Here is a 20,736-nt window from a genome sequence, read left to right as displayed (position 1 = left end):
GGTGGCTCAGTTGGTTAAGAGTCTGCCTTCAGCTCAGGTCATGATCCCAGCGTCCTGAGATTGAGTCCCACGTGGGGCTTCTTGCTCGGCGGGGAGCCTCTTTCTCTCTCTGCCTGCTGCTCTCCATGCCTATGTATTCTTTCTCTCTTCTTTGTCAAATAAATAAATAAAATCTTTAACAAAACGAAACATGATGAGTGCTTTTCAGTGGATTTGTTGAAAGAGTTACACTTCAGTGATAACATCTTAAAAATACATGTTTTGGTAGGGGACTTGAATACCCTACTTAACATCAATGAGTTGACCATCCAGACAGAAAATCAACAAGGAAACTGGCTTTGTTTGACACACTGAACCAGATGGATCTAAGAGATATATGCAGAACATTCTATCCCCAAACAGCTGAATACGCATTCTTTTCAAGTGCACATGGGAAATTCTTCAGAATAGATCACATGGTAGGCCACAAAACAAGTTTCAACAAATTCCAAAAGATTGAAATCGTATCATGCATTTTTGGCGACTACAACAGTATGAAACTAGAAATCAAGTCACAAGAAAACTCTGGAAAGAACACAAATATATGGAGGTTAAATAACACATTGCTAAATGATGAATGGGCCAATCAAGAAGTCAAAGAGGAAATTAAAATATACTTGGAAACAAATGAAAATACAATGACAAAATTTTGGAGATGCAGCAAAAGCGGTTCTAAGAGGGAGGATAATAGCAGTATAGGCCCTACCTTAAGAAGCAAGGAAAATTACAAATTAACAACCGAACCTTATAGCTAAAGAAACTGGAAAAAGAACCAAAGCTTGGAGCCCGTAGAAGGAAGAAAATAATAAAGATTAGAGTAGAAATAAATGAAATAGAGACTGAAGAAAAAATAGATCAATGGAGTCAAGAGTTGGTTCTCTGAAAAGATCAACAAAATTGATAAACCTTTAGCCACACTCATTAAAAAAAAAAAAAAGGACTCATATAAAAATCAGAAATCAAAGAAGAGAAATACTTGCTGATACCACAGAAATATAAAGGATTATAAAAGAATGTTATGGAAAATTATATGCCAGGCAATTGGACAACCAAGAAGAAATGAGTAAATTCCTAGAAATATTTAAGCTTCCAAAACTGAATCAGTAATAAAAAGAAAATTTGAACAGACTGATTAGTAGCAATGAAATTGAATTGGTAATTAAAACCTTCCAACAAACAAAAGTCTAGGATTAGATGGCTTCAAGGCAAATTCTACCGAATAAAGAAGAGTTAATACTCTTTTCAAACTATTCCAAAAAACAGGAGCAGAGAGAAAGCTTCCAGATTCATTCTGTAAGTCAGCATTACCCTAATACTAAAAGGTACTACAAAAAAGAACTATAGGCCAGTATCTGATGAACACAGTTGTAAAAATCTTCAACAAAATATTAAAAAACTAAATTCAACAATCCATTAAAGTGGGATTTCTTCCAGGGATGCAAGGGTGGTTCAGTATTCACAAATTGATCAGTATGATAAATCTCATCAACAAGGAGGTAAAAGCCTTATGATCGTTTCAATAAATGTGGAAAAAAAGCACTTGACAAAATACAACGTCCATTCCTGATAAAACTCTGAACAAAATAGGTTTACAGGGAATGTACCTCAACACAATAAAGGCCATATATGAAAGACCCACACACTAACATCATACTCCATGGTGAAAAACTGAGAGGTTTTTCCTTAAGATCAGGAATGATACAAGGATGTCTACTCTCCTACCTTTATTTAATGCATTACTGGAAATCCTAGCCACAGTAGTCCTACAGTAAAAAAGAGGCAGAAGAGATCCAAATTGGTTAAGGAAGAAGTCACTTCCACTATCTGCAGATGACCTAATATATATAGAACATCTGAAAGACTCCATTAAAATCTACTATAATTGACAAATGAATTCAGGAAGGTCACAGATTACATAATTAATAATAGAAATTTTGCATTTTTTTTCTTTTTCTTTTTTTTTTTTTTAAGATTTTATTTATTTACTTCAGAGAGGTAGAGAGAATAAGCAGGAGTCAGCGGAGGAGGGATAGAGAAGCAGACTCCCCACTGACCAAGGAACCTAATGCAGGGCTCCATCCCAGGACACTGGGACCATGACCTGAGCCAAAGGCAGATGCTTAACGGACTGAGCCACCCAGGCACCCCAAAATCTTGCATTTCTATACACTAATAATGAAGTAGCAAGAAGAAATTAAGAAAACAGTTCTGTTTATAATTATACAAAATGCTGATAGAGCTGAATTATACATATTTCGATAACCCTAATCAGTAATAAAAATTATTTATACCAGAAAATATTACCCTTTTTAACTCCAAAGGAAAGGTTGGCCTGTACTTCTGACTGGAATCAGTATAGCTTAAAAGAGCCACATCACATAACCTTGAAGTTCTGAATCAAGTACCAAACGTGCAAATCTAATAGAATGTTTAGGAATAAACTTAAGCCAGGAAGTGAAAGACCTGTACTCTGAAAACTGTAAAACAGTGATGAAAGAAATTGAAGATGACACTAACAAAGGGAAAGATATTCCGTGTTCATGGATTGGGAGAACCAATATTGTTAAAATGTCTGTTCCGCCCAAAGCAATCTACAGATTTAGTGCAATCCCTATCAAAATACCAACAGCATTTTTCAGAGAACTAGAACAAATAACTCCAAAATTTTTATGGAACCACAAAAGAGCCCAAATAACCAAAACTGGTGGTATCACAATCTCAAATTTCAAAATAGACTGTAAAACTGTAGTAATCAAAACAGCATGGTCCTGGCATAAAAATATAAAACAGATCAATTGAACAGAATGAGTCCAGAAATGAATTCATGCTTTGATGATCAATTAATCTATGACAAAGGAGGTAAGAATATACAATGGGAAAAAGTCTCTTCAACAATTGGTGTTGGGAAAACTGGACAGCTACATGCAAAAGAATGAAACTGGGCCACTTTCTTAGACTATAATAACTGAAAATGGATGAAGAACCTAAACGTGAGATGTGAAGCCATAGAAATCCTGGAAGAAAACATAGACATTAGTCTCTTGGACATCAGCTATAGGACTGTTTTGCTAGATATGTTTCCTTTGTCAAGGGAAACAAAGGCAAAATTAAATTGTTGGGACTACATCAAAATAAAAAGTTTCTCCACAGCAAAGGAAAGATCAACAAAACTAAAAGCCTACTGAATGAGAAACGGTATTTACAAGTGATGTATCTCATAAGGAGTTAATGTCCAAAGGTATTAACTTACTACAACTCAACACCAAAAAAACAATCTGATAAAAAAAATGGACAAAGGGTCTGAATAGACATTTTTCCAAAGAAGACATAGAGATAGCCAAAAGACACATGAAAAGATGCTCAACATCACTCATCATCAGGGAAATGCAAATCAAAATGACAATGAGATATCACCTTACATATGTCAGAATGGCTAAAATCACAAAAGCAAGAAATATATTGGTAAGGATGTGGAGAAGGAACCCCTGTGCCCTGTTCATGGAAATTCAAGGTGGTGCAGTCACTATGGAGAATGGTATGGAGGTTCCTCAAAAAATTAAAAATAGAACTATCATATGACCTAGCAATTCCACTACTGGCTATTTACACAAAGAATATGAAAGTATTAATGCAAAAAGATATATGTACCCATATATTTATTGCAGTATTACTTATAATAGCCAAAATATGGAAGTAATCCAAGTGTCCATCAACAGATGAATGGATAAGAAGATGTGTACACACACACATACACAAGAAAATTACTCACCTATAAAGAATGAAATCTTGTCATTTGCAACAACATAGATGGATCTAGAGGGTATAATCCTAAGTGAAATAAGTCAGAGAAAGACATACCATATGATTTCACTCATGGGGAATTTAAGAAATAAAAAAAGAGACAAAAAGACTTTTAAATACAGAGAACAAATTGATGGTTCCTAGATGGGAGGCTGGCAGGGGATGGCTGAAATAGGTGAGGAAGATTAAGAGTGCACTTGTCCAGATGAGTAATGTATAGAATTGTTGAGTTGTTACATTGCACACGAAACTAATATGTATGTTAACTATACTTGAATAAAAATAACATTTTGCAGTACCTTTGCCTTTTAAAATGAGTCTAGTTTTTTAAAATAACTTTGTGGTACTCCAAGCAAAAGAGAACTTCAAAGTTGTGATGTGGCTCTTTTTAGGCTATACTGATACCAGCAGAAGCATAGGCCAACCTTTCTTTTGAGTTAAAAATTATAATATTTTCTCATTTAAATGATTTTTATTACTGACTGTCCAGGGTTACCTAAACATGTATAATTCAACTATTTCAGTATTTGGGAAGACTAAAATATTAACTAGTTTTATTAATAAGGCACTTTATGAAAGCACCAGTACAATAGGTATTTACTATTAATATTCTTCCTCCTTCCCTAATTCTGTATTTTTTACTTTAAAAAAACTCTCAGTAAAGTTAATGTTTTTATGTTTTAATTTTTTAAAAGATTTTATTTGAGAGGAAGAGAGAGAGCACGCGTATACATATAAGCAGAGGGAGAAGCAGGCTCCTCGCTGAGCAGGGAGCCCAATGCAGGACTCCATTCCAGGATCTGGGATCATGACCTGAATTGAAGGCAGACGCTTAACCGACTGAGCCACCCAAGCACCCCAAAGTTAATGTTTTTAAATAGTTTCTTTAGTAGTTTGTGACTTACCTTGGACCATATCTATTTACGGATGAAGATAGTGTCTTTCACTACAGTAAATCTCTGTGGTAGACACTGATGTTTGCCTACTAGTTGGCCATTCCTCTTGTTTTATTATTACTGGTTTTATTCACCCATTTTCTCTGCTGACATTTTGGATAGCACTTCTTTGTGTGAATCAGCTGTATACTTTTTAGGACATTGGGCAACCCTCACTCTCATTTACTAAATGCCCTCCCAGGTCCCAAGAAAAACAAAAATGTCATGATGCATTTCAAAAAGCTTCTAGAGTATTGGTACCACTCCTGTGCTGATTTTGGTCTTTTTCCTTCTCTTTTCCTAATTGTTAATCTGTGCACATAATATAATAATTGTGGCTGAAAAAATGTGAGAAGTTGTTTGGGTGCCAGTAAAAATGAGCACATGCATATTTGCTCTTCAGTTTATCTTTCTAATAATCTATGTGCAAGGAAGGATGTGTACAGTTTTCAGCAAACTTTATAAATTGGAGATTAAAGACAAACTTTTGTAAGTTCCTAAGTTAGTAACACTTTCATTTTTTCATCAAATTTCATTTAAGTTTTGTACCCTATTGGGAAAAATTCTTTTCTCTTTTTTCCCTCCTGCTCATTTTTTCCTCCCTCCAAAGTAACTTTAAAGGGGCGCCTGGGTGGCTCAGTGGGTTAAGCCTCTGCCTTTGGCTCAGGTCATGATCTCAGGGTCCTGGGATGGAGCCCTGCCATTGGGCTCTCTCAGTGGGGAGCCTGCTTCTGCTTCTCTCTCTGCCTGTCTCTCTGCCTGTTTGTGATCTCTGTCAAATAAATAAATAAAAACTCTTAAAAAAAAAAAAAAAAAGCAGCGCCTGGGTGGCTTAGTTGGTTAAGCGCCTGACTCTTGATCTCAGCTTAGGTCTTCATCTCAGGGTTGTGAGTTCAAGTCCTGAATTGGGCTCCATGCTACTTAAAACAAAAACAAAGTAACTTTGAAAAAATTAATAATGTTTTACAATTTTGAAATACATACTTACAAAAAAGTTGCAAGTAAACAATAGCATTTTGCCATAGGCTTCTGAAAATAAATTCCCAACCTGATGTCTCATTGCCCCCAGTACTATAGGTTGTAATTTTTATATTGTTCCAATTTTAGTGTATGTGCTGCCGAAGTGAGCATTTATAAACAAAGATATTCTCCTGTATAACGACAGTTCAACTTTGAGAATAAGCAAATTAGCATCAATACATGAGTACCATCTAATCCTCAGTTCTCATTCAAGTTTCACAGTTGAATTATGTCCTTAATTTCAGAAGGATTCAATTTTGTATCAGATATGTTACGTTTTTTTAGTCTCCTTCAGTCTGGAGCAAGTTCTTCGTTTCTGTTGGACTTTTATGACTTTTTTACTTCTGAAGAAAATACCAAACTATGATGAAATTATGCTCATTGTGTGTTTTTTTTCTCTCAACAAAAATGTAAATTCTGTAAGAGTAGGGGCTCTTGTCTTAATTAAAATTTGTTATTTGTTATTTAATGTCTAGCAAGTGCCCAGTAAAGTTTTATTGAGCTCTGATAGATTATAATAGCCTCCACTTGTGTATAGTTTATTATTTGCTGCCTCACTGGACCTTTACCACAGTCCTCTGAGATAGACAGGGACTACCGTCTGCATTATACAGTGAGGAAAATGTAGCTCTAAGAGGCTAAGTAATTGGTCCAGGGTTCTGTTGGCTAGTAATTGCTGGAGCCCTAAATTTCAGATTTTCTAATTGTAATTTTTAGAATCTTTTGATGAAAACTGGATCTTTATAAGGAGTTAGATTATTGAGGATTTAGATTTTTAAAAACTGAGGAAGTACTAAAAATTATATTAGGATCCAGTTATAGAACAGGCAAAAAAGTTGAATTAGGAGCTGAGTTGCAATAAATCGATAACCAGTTAGGGAAAAGAATGAGGGAAAGATGCATTTATTTGCCTCACATAACAATTTTAGAAGCTTTGGCCAGTTATTTCAGTTAATGGTTGGTTTATTTATTTAAAATATTTTATTTATTTATTTGTCGGAGAGAGGGCACAAGCAGGGGGAGCAGCAGGCAGAGCAGGCAGAGGGAGAAGCAGGCTCCCCACTGAGCAGGAGGCCTAATGTGGGACTTGATCCCAGGACCCTGGGATCACGACCTGAGCTGAAGGCAGACGATTAATGGACTGAGCCTCCCAGGCATCCCAATGGTTTATTTTTTTAAATAACTTTTTGTTTACCCACATATTGTTTTGGGTACTAGAGACACAGTACTTAAGATAGATGAGTTTTTTTTGTTTTTTAAAATCTTATATTGTAGTGGAGGTAGACAATTACCAAAGAAATAAATAATAACACTATTGTATTTAACATGAAGGAGCCAGCTGAACAAATACAGAGGAAAGTGTTTCAGGCAGAAGAGAATCTTGGCATTTTTGCAGAATGTAAAAGGCCCGTGTGGCTGGAGTGTAGTGAGCCAGCAGAGAGTAGTACAAGATGGGCCTGCGATGACTCGATACAGGACTTTGGATAAATCAGGGTCAAGAGTTTGATTTAACATAACTCAGTAGAAAACCATTGGATGGTTTTGAATGTGGGAGTGATATGATCTGATTTATGTTTTAAATAGATTACTGTGGCTGCTGCTTGTAAAGCACTTTGAGGGGCAAGAAAGAATGGAAACATGAAAAGTAGTTGGGAAGTTTATTGCTGTCTAGATGGTGGCTTGAAATGGGTGATTGCATGAGGGTGACATGACAGACTGGCTGTGAGAGGAAAGAGGAAATAGATAATCATAATGATAGCTGGAACTGGATTTAATATTTGCCAGGTGCATTTCTAAATACTTTATATGAATTAGCATATTTAATCTTCATGGTAACTATATCAGGTGGGTGCTGTCAGTATTCGGAGGCTTATGACATCTCTGCACAGGTAGAGAGGAGCAGAGGCAATATTTGAATCCATGTGATCAGGACTTGGAGTTTCTATTCTGGACCACTGTGTTACACTGCCTAGACTTTTGGCCTAAATAACTGATTAGGGGGTGATGCCTTTTACCAAGATGGGGAGGCCTGTGAGAGAAGTACGTAGAATAAAACCAAGAGTTCTGTTTTGACTAGGTCAAGTGGGAGGTGCTTTATTAGTCATCCAATTGGAGATGGCAGCTATGAAGTTGGATTTAGAAGTTAGATTTCTGGGGAGGAGAAGGTGAGGCCATGAGATTCCATGAGATCACATAGGAGAGAGTGGCTCTTCAGTGGAGAACCAAGGAGGGCGCACAACTGATCACGAGTTTCCATACAACCTTTACTCTGTGTCATGAAGCAGTAGAATATGCTTTGTTTGTTTTGAAAAATGTGACAGCTTCTTAAATTGTAGCTGAATTTCCTTAAAGTAAATTATCTTTTTTCTGGCATAGTGTGACTATTTTCATTTTCTCTTTGTGAGATTCATCATTAGAAGGTGCTGGTACAAATTAAAAATATAGACTTTCAGAAAGTATTATTTACACACTTCTAATTTAGATATAGAAAGAAGGACTTTGATAAGTTCTCAAAGAAATAATGGCAGGCAAATAAAGAAGCCCTTTCTCAAAGTCACAGCAAAAGGAAAGATTTTCTTTTTTTGAAAAGGGTTTCCTTTTCACATTTTTAGAATACTAGTTAAGTTTGTGGCTCACCATGTCTTGCTGCTTTGGAAAAATGTTCTTTATAAGCACTTGATCAAGTAATTTTTATTTCTAAAGAGCTTACAATCCTCTTAAATATTTTATCCTCTTTTAAAAAGCTGTATTCAGTTTAGTTTCTTAAATTGTGGTTAAATATAATTAATTTTCTTGAATGGTTACTTAATTTGTAATTACACAAGAATTTTTGTTTTATGTCTAACTAGTTGATTTTCTTAGGTTTTAGATTGATTACTGTGTCTTTTCTAATATTTCTTTCTGATTATATAATGTCATTTTAAGGCGGTTACAATGAATCAATCAGTGCTGCAGCTAATGCTTCACCTGCACCTTTATTTAGTATCCGACACCGGCCCATTTATTCTCTCATGGTACTGATCTGTAGGAAACAAAATGTTGCAGTTGAAAGCCATGAAACTAATGGAAAGAATCATTTTGCGGGAAGAAGTAAACATCCTCCTTCTATTTTGAGACACACTAGTTGACTGAGGATGCTAACCTGAACTAGATCGTTACTTGGTTTGTGAGATAGTGGTTTATTCAACCTTATATAATGTCCAGCTTACAATTGTGTCCATTCAACAAGCATTTCTTTAACATGTTAGGTTTACTATGTAGTGCCTAGGATAGGATGGGAGATGGGACATTTATGAGACGGGACTTTGACCCTCAAGATCCCTTTTATCTAGTAGGGAGAGCTAAAATGTACAGGAAAGACTCATTGACTAGGTTGAAATGGGCATTGTCCTGAGAGTTCTGTCACCTCAACTGAGGGAATTTTGAGAATGGAGTTGACCTTGGCTTTAAGTGATTTGCTAGATGGAGAGATGAACAGTTTGCAGAGAGTAGTAGAGCTAAATGATTGGGGTGCTGGAATGCCTAGGCTGTGTTTGTTAGTGGTATGTTTGCTTGGATTTAATGTCTATGAAGAATAGTAGAAGATCAAATTTTAACAGTGGATATCACCAGGCTTATGAGTTTGAGTTTTAGTCTGTATGTTAGTGGTTTCCGGACTTTTTGATTGTGCTCCCTTACTTAAAGTATCACACATCTTCAATGTACAGATGTAGACATTAGAAAGTAGTTTTAAAAAAGAAGAAAAAAGGGAATAGATAGTTAATTTCTTTCTCTATCTCAGTAGGTCATCTTGCATATATCTATTTTGGAAACCATTTTTAAAAAATTTAATTTTTTTTTTCAGTGTTCCAAGATTCATTGTTTAAGCATCACACCCAGTGCTCCATGCAGTACGTGCCCTCTGTAATACCTGCCACTGGGCTCACCCATCCCTCCACCCTTCTCCCCTCCAAAACTCTCAGTTTCTCAGAGTCCACAGTCTCTCATGGTTCATCTCCCCCTCCGATTTCCCCCAATTCACTTTTCCTTTCCTTCTCCTAATGTCCTTCATGTTATTCCTTATGCTCCACAAGTAAGCAAAACCTTATGATAATTGACTTTTTCTGCTTGACTTATTTCACTCAGCATAATCTCCTCCAGTCCTATCCATGCTGATACAAAAGTTGGGTATTCATCCTTTCTGATGGCTGAGTAATAATTCCATTGTATATATGAACCATATCTTCTTTATCCATTTGTCTGTTGAAGAGCATCTTGGCTCTTATTTTGGAAACCATTTTGAATAAAACTGCTTGTGTTACCATTGGATATGTGTTTTAGCAATAGGGATGTGAGACAGAGCTATTTGGGATAGAAAGTGATTTTGGTATTGGGGGTGTTCAATTTCTTGATTAATAGGACATTCTGATAAATCTGGGTTAAAATTTAGAAAAATTCTTGGAGATTAAGACACAGATTTGGGAGTTACCCACATGGTTGTGAAATTTGAACCTGAACTAGTGGATGTAATTTCTAAGGAGTGAAGAATAAAAAGAGAAGAGGACCAAATACTGAACTATTTCAGGGTTGGGTTATGGGGATCAGTCAGGTGCAATGAGCTAGATACCACAAAAGAAGAAGTCAGTTTTGCCATCTTTCTCCATATGTATTTTACTTTAGAAAATGAGGCTTTTGGCACCATTCACAGAATAGGATTCGGTAACAGTTATTTTCTTGTTTTAGTGAGATATTCTAGGTTTTTGATAGAAAGGTTTATTCATTGGGCACCTGGCTGGCAGTGGGTTAAACCTCTGCCTTCAGCTTGGGTCATAATCTCGGGGTCCTGGGATCGAGCCTTGCATTGGTCTCTCTGCTCAGCGGGGAGCCTGCTTCCCCCTTTCTCTCTGCCTGCCTCTCTGCCTACTTGTGATCTCTCTCTCCCTCGATCAAATAAATAAAATCTAAAAAAAAAAAAAAAAAAAGAAAAAAAAAGGTTTATTTACTGAGAAAAATCAGTAATGTACATGAAAGTGCTTAAAAGTTTCAAAGTGCTAGTAATTTTTTAAGGTGTTCTTTTGAAGGGGTTCGTTTTTGTGAAAAAGAATATTTTAAGGAGTTTCGATTTTACCATTTTTTTCCCTATAATGCTTAGTATACCTTTGCATTTTGTGCTTATGGAAATTAATGGTGGCAAGAATTGTAATGAATCACTTATTTCAAGTTTTCTTGGCTTTTTAGTTGCCAGCAAATGTTAGTGGTACATATACATAGAATTTTTAGAGCAGGCAAGGATTTTAGAGTTGTGTGATAATCATTTGTGTGTTTTCTTGCCCTTAGTTTTGGCAGCTAGAATGTAAACTCTAGGTTTATAGATATCAATGGACATGCTTGCTTGTCCTGTTCCATGTGGTAGTGCTTTAGTGCAATTCTTTCTTATTATGAGAGGCTCTCAGTAATACCAGTAATGCCTCTTCATTTTGCCCATGAAAGCATAACCCCAGAAAATTTGAACGGTTTACCAGAATTCACTCAGCAGACCATTAACCGACTTAGCCACCCTAGGCACCCCTACATGTTTTAAATGTAGGGTTTACCAGGGTAAAGATCGAGCCATATTCATCTTCTCCATGGTGGGGCTTGTGCTATATCCTGCTTAATTATCTCTGATGCCTAGCACAGTGCCTTGTGCAGAGTATGTGCTCAGGACCTTAGGAAGTACCTTGTGAGAACTGCATGTTTGCATTTTCTCCAGATTTGTTGAGAAAACTAAAGTGAAATGAGGTTACACTTGAGTGTACTGTCTATAAAAGAGTAAAATCTTGATAATGGGTAAAGTGCAACTGTTTATGACCTCAGAATACTTCCGAAGAACTAGTGCAGTTGTCTATAGTAGTTTTTTTTTTTTTTTAAGATTTTATTTATTTATTTGAAAGATAGCATTAGCGAAGAGAAGGTCAGAGAGAGAAGCAGACTCCCCGTGGAGCCGGGAGTCCGATGCGGGACTCGATCCCGGGACTCCAGGATCATGACCTGAGCCGAAGGCAGTTGTCCAACCAACTGAGCCACCCAAGGCGTCCCTCTATAGTAGTTTAAACTGTTACTCTTTTGACAAGATGGGAATTTTATACTTTGTTTAGAAACTCTGATGATGCAGCATAATCCAGGCTTAAACTCTAGCTACCTTGAGAATAGCAACTTCCTTCTTCATGATTGGACTAACTCTTTATAGAGTAATTCTTAGGTTACTGTTTTTGTGGTCACCTTGTATCCTCTGTGCATCCTACCTACCCCCAGAAACAGAAAAGATCCCTTTTTATAAACACTTCTGTTCCTCAGATCATTTATCATATTTAAGATTTATAGTTAACCATTTTAAAGGAGTAGCCAAAATTGTCTTGAAAAACTTAGTACTTTATATGTCATTTATGGTTTATTTACTAATTTTTTTTCACTGAGCTGCATTGCTTTTATTGATACCTGAGAGCACCAAAAAACAAATTTTTGTCTGTTACTTGTGATGAGAAAATATCAGCAGATTCTGTTGCTAGGAAACAGCTGAATACTGAAATAGTTTTTTTTGGGGGGGTGCTTGTAAATTCAAATCTTTGACAGTTCTGCTCTCTTAGAGCAAAAATTTATTCGGTCACTACAAAGAAAGATGCATCACCTGTTTTCCAATTTTTTATTATAAAGTATTTTTATTTTTTATTTAAGTTTTTATTTTAATTCCAGTTAGTTAATGTACAATGTTCTATTAGTTTAGTTTTCCAATTTAAAAATTTTGCACAGGGAAGCTAGGATTATGAAAAATATTTGAGAAATATCTAATATCTAATATCTAAAAAATTAGATGTTGAGAGTGTAATTTGTTACCACGACTGGACATTGAAAAATAATGATTAGACATTTTTGAATTTTAGTTTTTTTTTTTTAAGATTTTATTTATTTATTTGACAAACAGAGATCACAAGTAGGTAGAGGGGCAGGCAGAGAGAGAGGGAGAAGCAGACTCCTCACTGAGCAGGGAGCCCGATGCAAGACTCGATCCCAGGACCCCGGGACCATGACCCAAGCCAGAGGCAGCCACTTAACGACTGAGCCACCCAGGCGCCCCTTGAATTTTAGTTTTTTTAAGGGTTTCTGATTCATCATTAATGAAAGAAAGAATGAGAATGGGAGGAAGATATATATAAACACACATACACAGAGGACACAGAGGATTTAAACCAAAGAAAAATATTATATTAAGTCAACTTCGGGGTGCCTGGGTGGCTTAGTTGGTTAAGCATTTGCATTTGGCACACGTCATGATCCCAGGGTCCTGGGATTGAGCCCCGGAGGCAGAGTTGGAGTCCGAGTCCCGTAGTCCGAGTTGTCTGAGTCATCCGAGTTGGCGTTGGGGAGTCAGAGTTGGCCTTTCTGCTCAGTGGGGAGCTTGCGTCTCCCTCTCCCTCTGCCTGCCGCTCCTCCCTTTGCTTGCATTCCCTCTCTCTATCAAATAAATAAATAAATCTTAAAAAAAAAAAGTTAAACCAGCTTTGTTTCATGGAAATAGGTTGGCCACATCCTATATTAAATTGCCCAGGTCTACTCTTTTACCTGTAACACTTAATATATGTGCCAGAGAAAAGAAATATTAAAAAGAAGTATTTGTTTATAATCAGGTTTGCTTTCTTTTATAACCAGCTGTCATTTAATTTTGTCATGGTTATATAATGTTGAGAAAAAGATTTTTATTCAGATTCAATTTAGTAAGTTTTCTTGAATATTCACTTTTGACCAGGCACAAACACTGGTGACAGGTGTGATTGAGCTTTCAGGGTGTTCAGAACATGTGAGAGGGAGCAGCAGTGAGAGAGAGATGTAAATGGTTCTCCTACACTGTGGTCAGTAAAAGCTTAAGTACAGAGTAGCACAGAAAAGAGAGTGATGAATTCAGTGTGGAGATCCCAGAGAGGGCTTCAAAGAAGACAGCAGCTTTGATCTGGGTTTCGCAGAGCTCTTTCTTAGCTATGAACAGTTCTCTGATCTTTTCTTTTTGGTGAGTAGGGGTAGGGGATGGTGAATAAGATCACTGTTATTTGTCTTCATCTTTGAGTTCCCTCTTTGTTTCTTCCTTGTCTGTACCTGTGGCTGATAACAAGCCCTGGCATTTCTCCTCCTGCTCACTCCATTCAGGGAGTGTCTGATTCTGTGCCTTCAAATTTCACTGCTTGTCTGTTTAATTGTACACATATATTTGAGGAACTTGTCAGAGAGTACAGAATCCATCTTCTGGTTTACATGCATTGTGAATCTTGTGCCTCAGAAATAAAAATCTTATTAAGGCTTTACATCTTTATCCAAGTGACACAGAACCTTCTGAACTCAAATAGGCAGGGTATATACTAACATTGGGGTGGTGTGGGGAATATTATCTAGAATATTTAGGGGAGTAATGCATAAGTTCAAAACAAAAATAAAAAGAGCAAATGAAAATTATCCTAGACTTGTTTATATTAGAAATAATCAAGGAATGATGGAATTGAGGGTAACTAAATGCACAGGTTTTGTTTCCCTTAAATTTTTAAGGAGACTTTAAGAGTAGGAGTAAATGTTTTATGAGCCCTCTTGCTGTTAAAAAATGCTTTTTTTTAAAAAAATCATTTTATGCTTTTAGGGTACATTTTAAAACGTGGTATTAGCTTGGAAACCTATCATAGAGTTAGGAAACTTCGGTAATATGGAAATTTTGTGTTGAAGCTCTCATTTAAAGAAATTATGGCTGTTCTTTGTGAAACTACGATTTTGTCCATATACAAGATTATATTTGTTGAGTTGCAAAACAGTTAGGCGAACATTGTCGGTGAGCTTACTAAATTGAGGTATGAATGAGGTAATGATCTAGAAAATAGAGAACTGAAACTGAAGAAGATAGAGAAGATGGATTTCTTTCTCATAAATTTGAAAACAGAAGAAGAGCAAGCAGGATTGCTAATCAGAATGTTATCTTCTATAACTGTTCCATAAAAAAATGCACAGTTATCACATTGACCATTAAAGCCTAAAATAATGGAAAGAAGATGAAATAATATTCAGTCTTTAGGAAAAAACAAACTAATACAGCTTTGGATTTTGACAGGGCAGCTGTAATCCCAAAGAAAGAGAATAAAAATTTGCATTTATAGTCTTTTCTTCCAAGTAGCTTAAAGCTTTGTAAGTACATTTTCATTAATCCTTCAGACTACTTTTGAGTTTTGTTTGAAATATTAAGAAGGAAATCATCTCTACTTCTTGAGGATGGCTAAAAAAATTGTGTACTGAAAGTCATAGAAATTATTTCTTTACCTTGATAGCTTCAATGTTTTATGTGTTTCTACTCTCATTTCTTCTTCTTTTTTTTTTTTTTAAGATTTTATTTATTTATTTGACACAGAGAGATCACAAGTAGGCAGGGAGGCAGTCAGAGAGAGAGGGGGAAGCAGGCTCCCTGCTGAGCAGAGAGCCTGATGCGGGCTCGATCCCAGGACTCCCAGGACCCTGAGATCATGACCTGAGCCAAAGGCAGAGGCTATAAGCCACTGACCCACCCAGGTGCTCCTTTACTCTCATTTCTTAACATGGACTAAGGAACGTATTCCTCAGCAAGTATTTATCAGTTGCACCCCGTAGTTAAGCTTAAGGCGGTGTACATGTGCACGTGCATGGATGCGTGCACACACACACCCATGCTTTGAAACTGTATTTTCCCCTTCAGTTTCATGTGGTGCTGAATCATTCTTATGTCAAGGGCTTCTGAACTTGACGTATTTTAGCTGGAGAACTGGCCTGCTGGGCTATGGTGATTGTGGTAGTGGTGATGGAGGCGAGTTTCTAATTTTTTTAAAGCACTTACCGTACACCAGACGCCATTGCATTTGTTATATGCATTACCGATTTAATCCTGTTAGTAATATTGTGAGGTGGTTCTTAGCATGGTTTTTGCAGATGCGGAAACTGAAGCTTTAAAAGGTTGACTAACTTAACCAAGATCCCAGTGCTAGTAAGCTGCTGAGCTAGAATTTCAGGCCTGTCCTAGTGAATCCATGGTTTCTTTGCTCATGATCTTTAAGAGTATCTTTCTCTTTGTGGGAGATGGCATGAGTAGGATTCTTTTTTTTTTTGTTTTCTTTTTGGATGAGTGTTGATGAGCATAAGTTTGTCAGTCAGCACCTTAGTATAGAGTAATGGTAGAATTGGGAATTTACCAGTTAGAAATATATTAAGCCAGTTAAATATCTTAAACTACTAACGTCAGAGTTATTTTTCTCACTCACCTTGAAATAGGTGTTTGTGCACCATACTGCAGTGGCTTAACAACGTCAGGGTGTTTCTTAAGTCCTCTTAAATCTACTTTTCCTCACAGTTATTGTCTCTCAGTTGCAAGGACACGTGGCTTTGGTTTTCTTGTCTTTGTTAGGAAGATCAGCTGCTTCTCTTCATCAGAGGAGCAAGAGGAGCAGATGTTTTTTCAGAATCGTTATCCCTTAGCAAATTCTGTTTATTTCTCCTTGGCCAGAACTATGTCTCATGGCCTTCTTTGGTTGGGAGGGCAAATATTTTTTTTTTCTTCAGCCACTTTTGATGGAGACAGGCAAAGAAAATAGGAATTGAGCTCGCCAGCCTTACATGTTTGCCTCAGGGTTGATCAGCTTTGCTGAATTTTGGTGAGATGGAACTAAATAATATTTCATGATGGCAAAATGATCACCACTATAAGTCTAGTCATTGTACATGGTTACAGTTTTTTTTCTGTTAGGGTAAGAACTTTAAGCTCTAATGTGCCTGGTAGGATGAGCTGTATTCCACAGTGGATGGTACTACTAGGAGCTGATTGTATTGCTGATGACCAGCTGGAACATACCTTTATTGGGTAAATGGGCTTGTGATCTTTAAGTTGTGAAGAAAGAAGAGGCTTTGGTAGAAAAGGAACTTGGAATTTATTTTTGAGAGAAACTGAATTGAGAGAAACTAAAATCAAGAATGTGTTGAATCCTTGTATGCCTTGTGTGTATCAGGGTCTCAGTAATAAACTGCTTGCCAGTCTTTTTTCCTGTTTTTAGTGGGTGTTTTTGAAACGAGCATGTAGGACTTATTTTTACTGTTTGAATCACTAAATCCAGATTTATTAGTCTCTTGAGTGATTGAGTAAGGGTAAGTCACACTATCTGGTTACTCTTGGGAATGGATTGGCACTGATTCTGCTCTCACGTCCCAAGTCACCAAGTATGGGTGTAGAAGGTAGCAAGGATAGGTAGAAAAACACCCTCTTTGCTTACCATTGTAAAGGAAAAGTCTGCAGAGTGGAGGATGTCACAGCAAATGCAAGGTTATTGTTTTCATTCACTCTATTGTGTTTGAGTTCCTGGCAGGTGACAAGGTAGTCCTTATCTGTATGTTACCACTCACAAAAATAAGTTCCTTTCTTTATGATTCTTTTGTATTAGATTGTTGTGTTGAATGAGGTACCTTAATTCACTGTTGTTTTAGAATAGGCACTTCATAGTATCTTGTGTGTGTGTGTGTGTGTGTGTGCACGCATGAGAGAGAGAGAGAGAGAGAATATGATGTTTTTTGTTTTTTATACCAGCTTAATCTTGGATGCAAAAACTTAGGTAGCTCTTCCTGATTGTTCAAAGCTATCTCAGTTAAACTCTGTATCATGACTCCCACTTTCCCTGCTTATCCTACAACCTATCCACCCCATGTCTTATATGCCCTATATTGATCTTATTGTCACTTTACATAGTCCATGAACTTTCTACTCCATGTCTTGTGTCTTTGCTTCTGTCATTCGTATTTTTTCGTTTTCTTTCTTTCTTTTTTCAAGATCTTATTTATTTACTTGACAGAGAGAGACACAGTGAGAGAGGGAACATAGGCAGGGGGAGTGGGAGAGGGAGAAGCAAGCTTCCTGCTGAGCAGGGAGCCCTATGCAGGGTTTGATCCCAGGACCCTGGGATCATGACCTGAGCCAAAGGCAGACGCTTAACGACCAAGCCACCCAGGAGCCCCTTTCTTAGGTATTTTTTTGATTATGGCAAAATATACATGATACAATGTCTTAACCATTTTTAAGTGTACAGTAGAGTGGTATTAAGTACATTCATGCTGTTATGCAGTCATTACTACCATCCATCTCCAGATCTCTCTTAATCTTGCAAAACTGAAACTGTACCCATTAAACAATAACTTCTCCTCATGCCCAACTCCCAGTCTCTGGCAACCACCATTCTATTTCCTGAGGGCCCCCTCCCATTCCCCCATCCCTCAGCCTCTGGTAACCACCCTTCTACTCTTTGTCATTCGAATTTCACCAAAGATTGCGCATAAAAGTGAGATTATTCAATATTTGCCTTTCTATTCCTGGCTTACTCATTTAGTATAATGCCTCAGGGGTCATCCATGTTGTTGCAAATGGCCAGATTCACTTTCTTTTTTATAAGGCTGAATAATATTTCAGTGTGGGGTGTGTGTATGTGTATGTGTATATACACACCCACCCACATTTTCTTTGTCAATTCATCTGTCAAGAGATGTTCATGTTGTTTCCCTGTCTTTGCTATTATGAATTATGCTGCAGTGAACGTGGGAGTGCAGATGTATTCTTAGGATGGTGAGTTTATTTCTTTTTTATTTGAATGTGTCTTTTTTTTTTTTCCTCCAAGTTTTTATTTAAATTCCAGTTAGATGGGGGATCTGGGTGGCTCAGTTGTTAAGTGTCTGCCTTTGGCTCAGGTCACGATCCCAGGGTCCTGGGATTGAGCCCCGCATCGGGCTCCCTGCTTAGCAGGGAGCCAGCTTCTCCCTCTCCTTCCTGTTCATTCTCTTCCTTGCTATCTCTATTGCTGTCTGTCTCTTTCTCTCAAATAAATAAAATCTTTAAAAAATAACAGTAAGTTCCAGTTAGTTAACATACAGTGTAATATTGGTTTCAGGTATAGAATTTAGTGATTCAGCACTTATATACAACACCTGGTGCTCATCTCAGCAACTGCAGTCCTTAATGCCCATCACCTACTTAGCCCATCCCCTGCCCACCTCCTCTCCAGTAACCCTCAGTTTGGTCTCTATAGTTAAGAGCTGTTTCTTGCTTTGCCAGACCTTCCCCACCGCCACTGGGTTCATCTGTTTTGTTTCTTAAATTCCACATATGCGTGAACTCATATGATATTTGTCTTTCTCTGACTGATCTATTTTGCTTTGTGTAATACTTTCTAGCTCCATCCATATCATTGCAAATGGCGAGACATCATTCTTTTTTTTATGGCTGAATAATATTCCATCACACACACACACACACACACACACACACACACACACACCCCTTCTTTATCCATTCATCAGTTGATAGACATTTGGGCTTTTTCCATAATTTGGCTATTGTTGATGATGCTGCTATAAATATCAGGGTACATGGGTGCATGTATCCTTTTAAGTTATTTTTGTATTTTTTGGGTCAATACCTAGTAGTGCAATTGCTGGATGTTGGGTAGTTCTATTTTTAACTTTTTGAGGAACCTCCATATTGTTTTCCAGAGTCTGCATTCCCACCAACAGTGTGAGAAGGTTCCTCTTCCTGAATGTGTCTTTGAATAAACAGTACTTACACTATCTGTCTTCTTTATAAGATTTTTACAAGATAACTTCCAATATATTCTTTGGAAATGAACTTTTCTTGTTTTGATTTCTTTTTTTAGTCGTATGTTTAGTTGTATGTTTTTTTCCTTTTTCTTGTATCTTCTTTTTTTACTTTCTCTTATAGTGATGAAACAAGGCAAGGTGTGAAGAAGTGGGAAAGTGAGATCGGGAAGAACTTATTAGTAAATAACACTTAGTTTTTAGTTGAGTAAAATGAAGTGTCTGTGTTAATATAATTTAATGAAAATGATGTGAGAAATATAGGAAATATAGAAATATAGGAAAAATTGTTCACTGTGTTTAAGGAATTACTGTAGGGCTTTGTATCCTCCCATATTTTATTTTGGGATTTTATTGCATTAATTTGTTTACATGTCCATCCTGTATCAGACTTTTCCATAATTACTTTATGTCCTTACTGTTTCCTAGTATAGTATTTAGTGTATAGGTGGTACTTGAAGAATATTTATTGGCCTGAACATTGTGTTTTCCTCAACTATTTCTTAAATGTGCCTTGAAAGGATATTAATAATATAATATAATATATATTAACATATCAAGAAAGTATATGTATCATTGAGTATATAATTATATGAAAATTTATCTTAATAAGTATATCATTAATATTACTTAAAAGATATATTAGGGGCACCTGGCTGATATGGTCAATAGAACATGTGACTCTTGATCCTGGGGTTGTGAGTTTGAACCCCACACTGGGGGTAGAGATTACTTAAAAATAACATCTAAGGGGCGCCTGGGTGGCTCAGTGGGTTAAGCCGCTGCCTTCGGCTCAGGTCATGATCTCAGGGTCCTGGGATCGAGCCCCGCATCAGGCTCTCTGCTCAGCAGGGAGCCTGCTTCCTCCTCTCTCTCTGCCTGCCTCTCTGCCTGCTTGTGATCTCTCTGTCAAATAAATAAATAAAATCTTTAAAAAAACAAAACAAAACAAAACAAAAAACATCTAAAAAAAATCAATATAATAAGACCTGCTCTGGTTGGGGTGTAGGGGTGGAGAGTTACCAAGTTACCAGTATTGCTTTATAATTTTAGGTGTGGCACAGTAAAGTACACTCTTCAGTTAAGGTGGTGAGCAAGATGTGATTTTGCAGACAAAATTGCATAATAAATACTATGAAAATAAGAATATGGGGTAAATTGAGAAATAGATTTTATCGCACTTTTGTAAAGGTATAAAGAAAGAAGTAAAGTCATAGTTTATAAGCCACAATATATTTTAAATTGTTGATGATGTAATTCATCTTCATAATGGGAAATTGTACTTGGTTCTGATTTGCATGGG

The 20,736-nt window shown here is 36.8% G+C and overlaps 1 protein-coding gene across 3 annotated transcripts in view; it reads left to right on the top strand.

The window, feature by feature from the left end:
• The window catches only part of PRIM2 (DNA primase subunit 2), a 333,098-nt gene that overhangs the window by 69,284 nt on the left and 243,078 nt on the right, over positions 1–20,736 (top strand). The gene's annotated exons all lie outside the window — the stretch shown is intronic.

The sequence above is a fragment of the Lutra lutra genome, chromosome 6, assembly GCF_902655055.1.
Source record: "Lutra lutra chromosome 6, mLutLut1.2, whole genome shotgun sequence".
Taxonomy (NCBI): Eukaryota; Metazoa; Chordata; class Mammalia; order Carnivora; family Mustelidae; genus Lutra; species Lutra lutra.
Note: the sequence above shows the minus strand (reverse complement) of the source record. Positions and strands in the feature narration are given on the sequence as shown.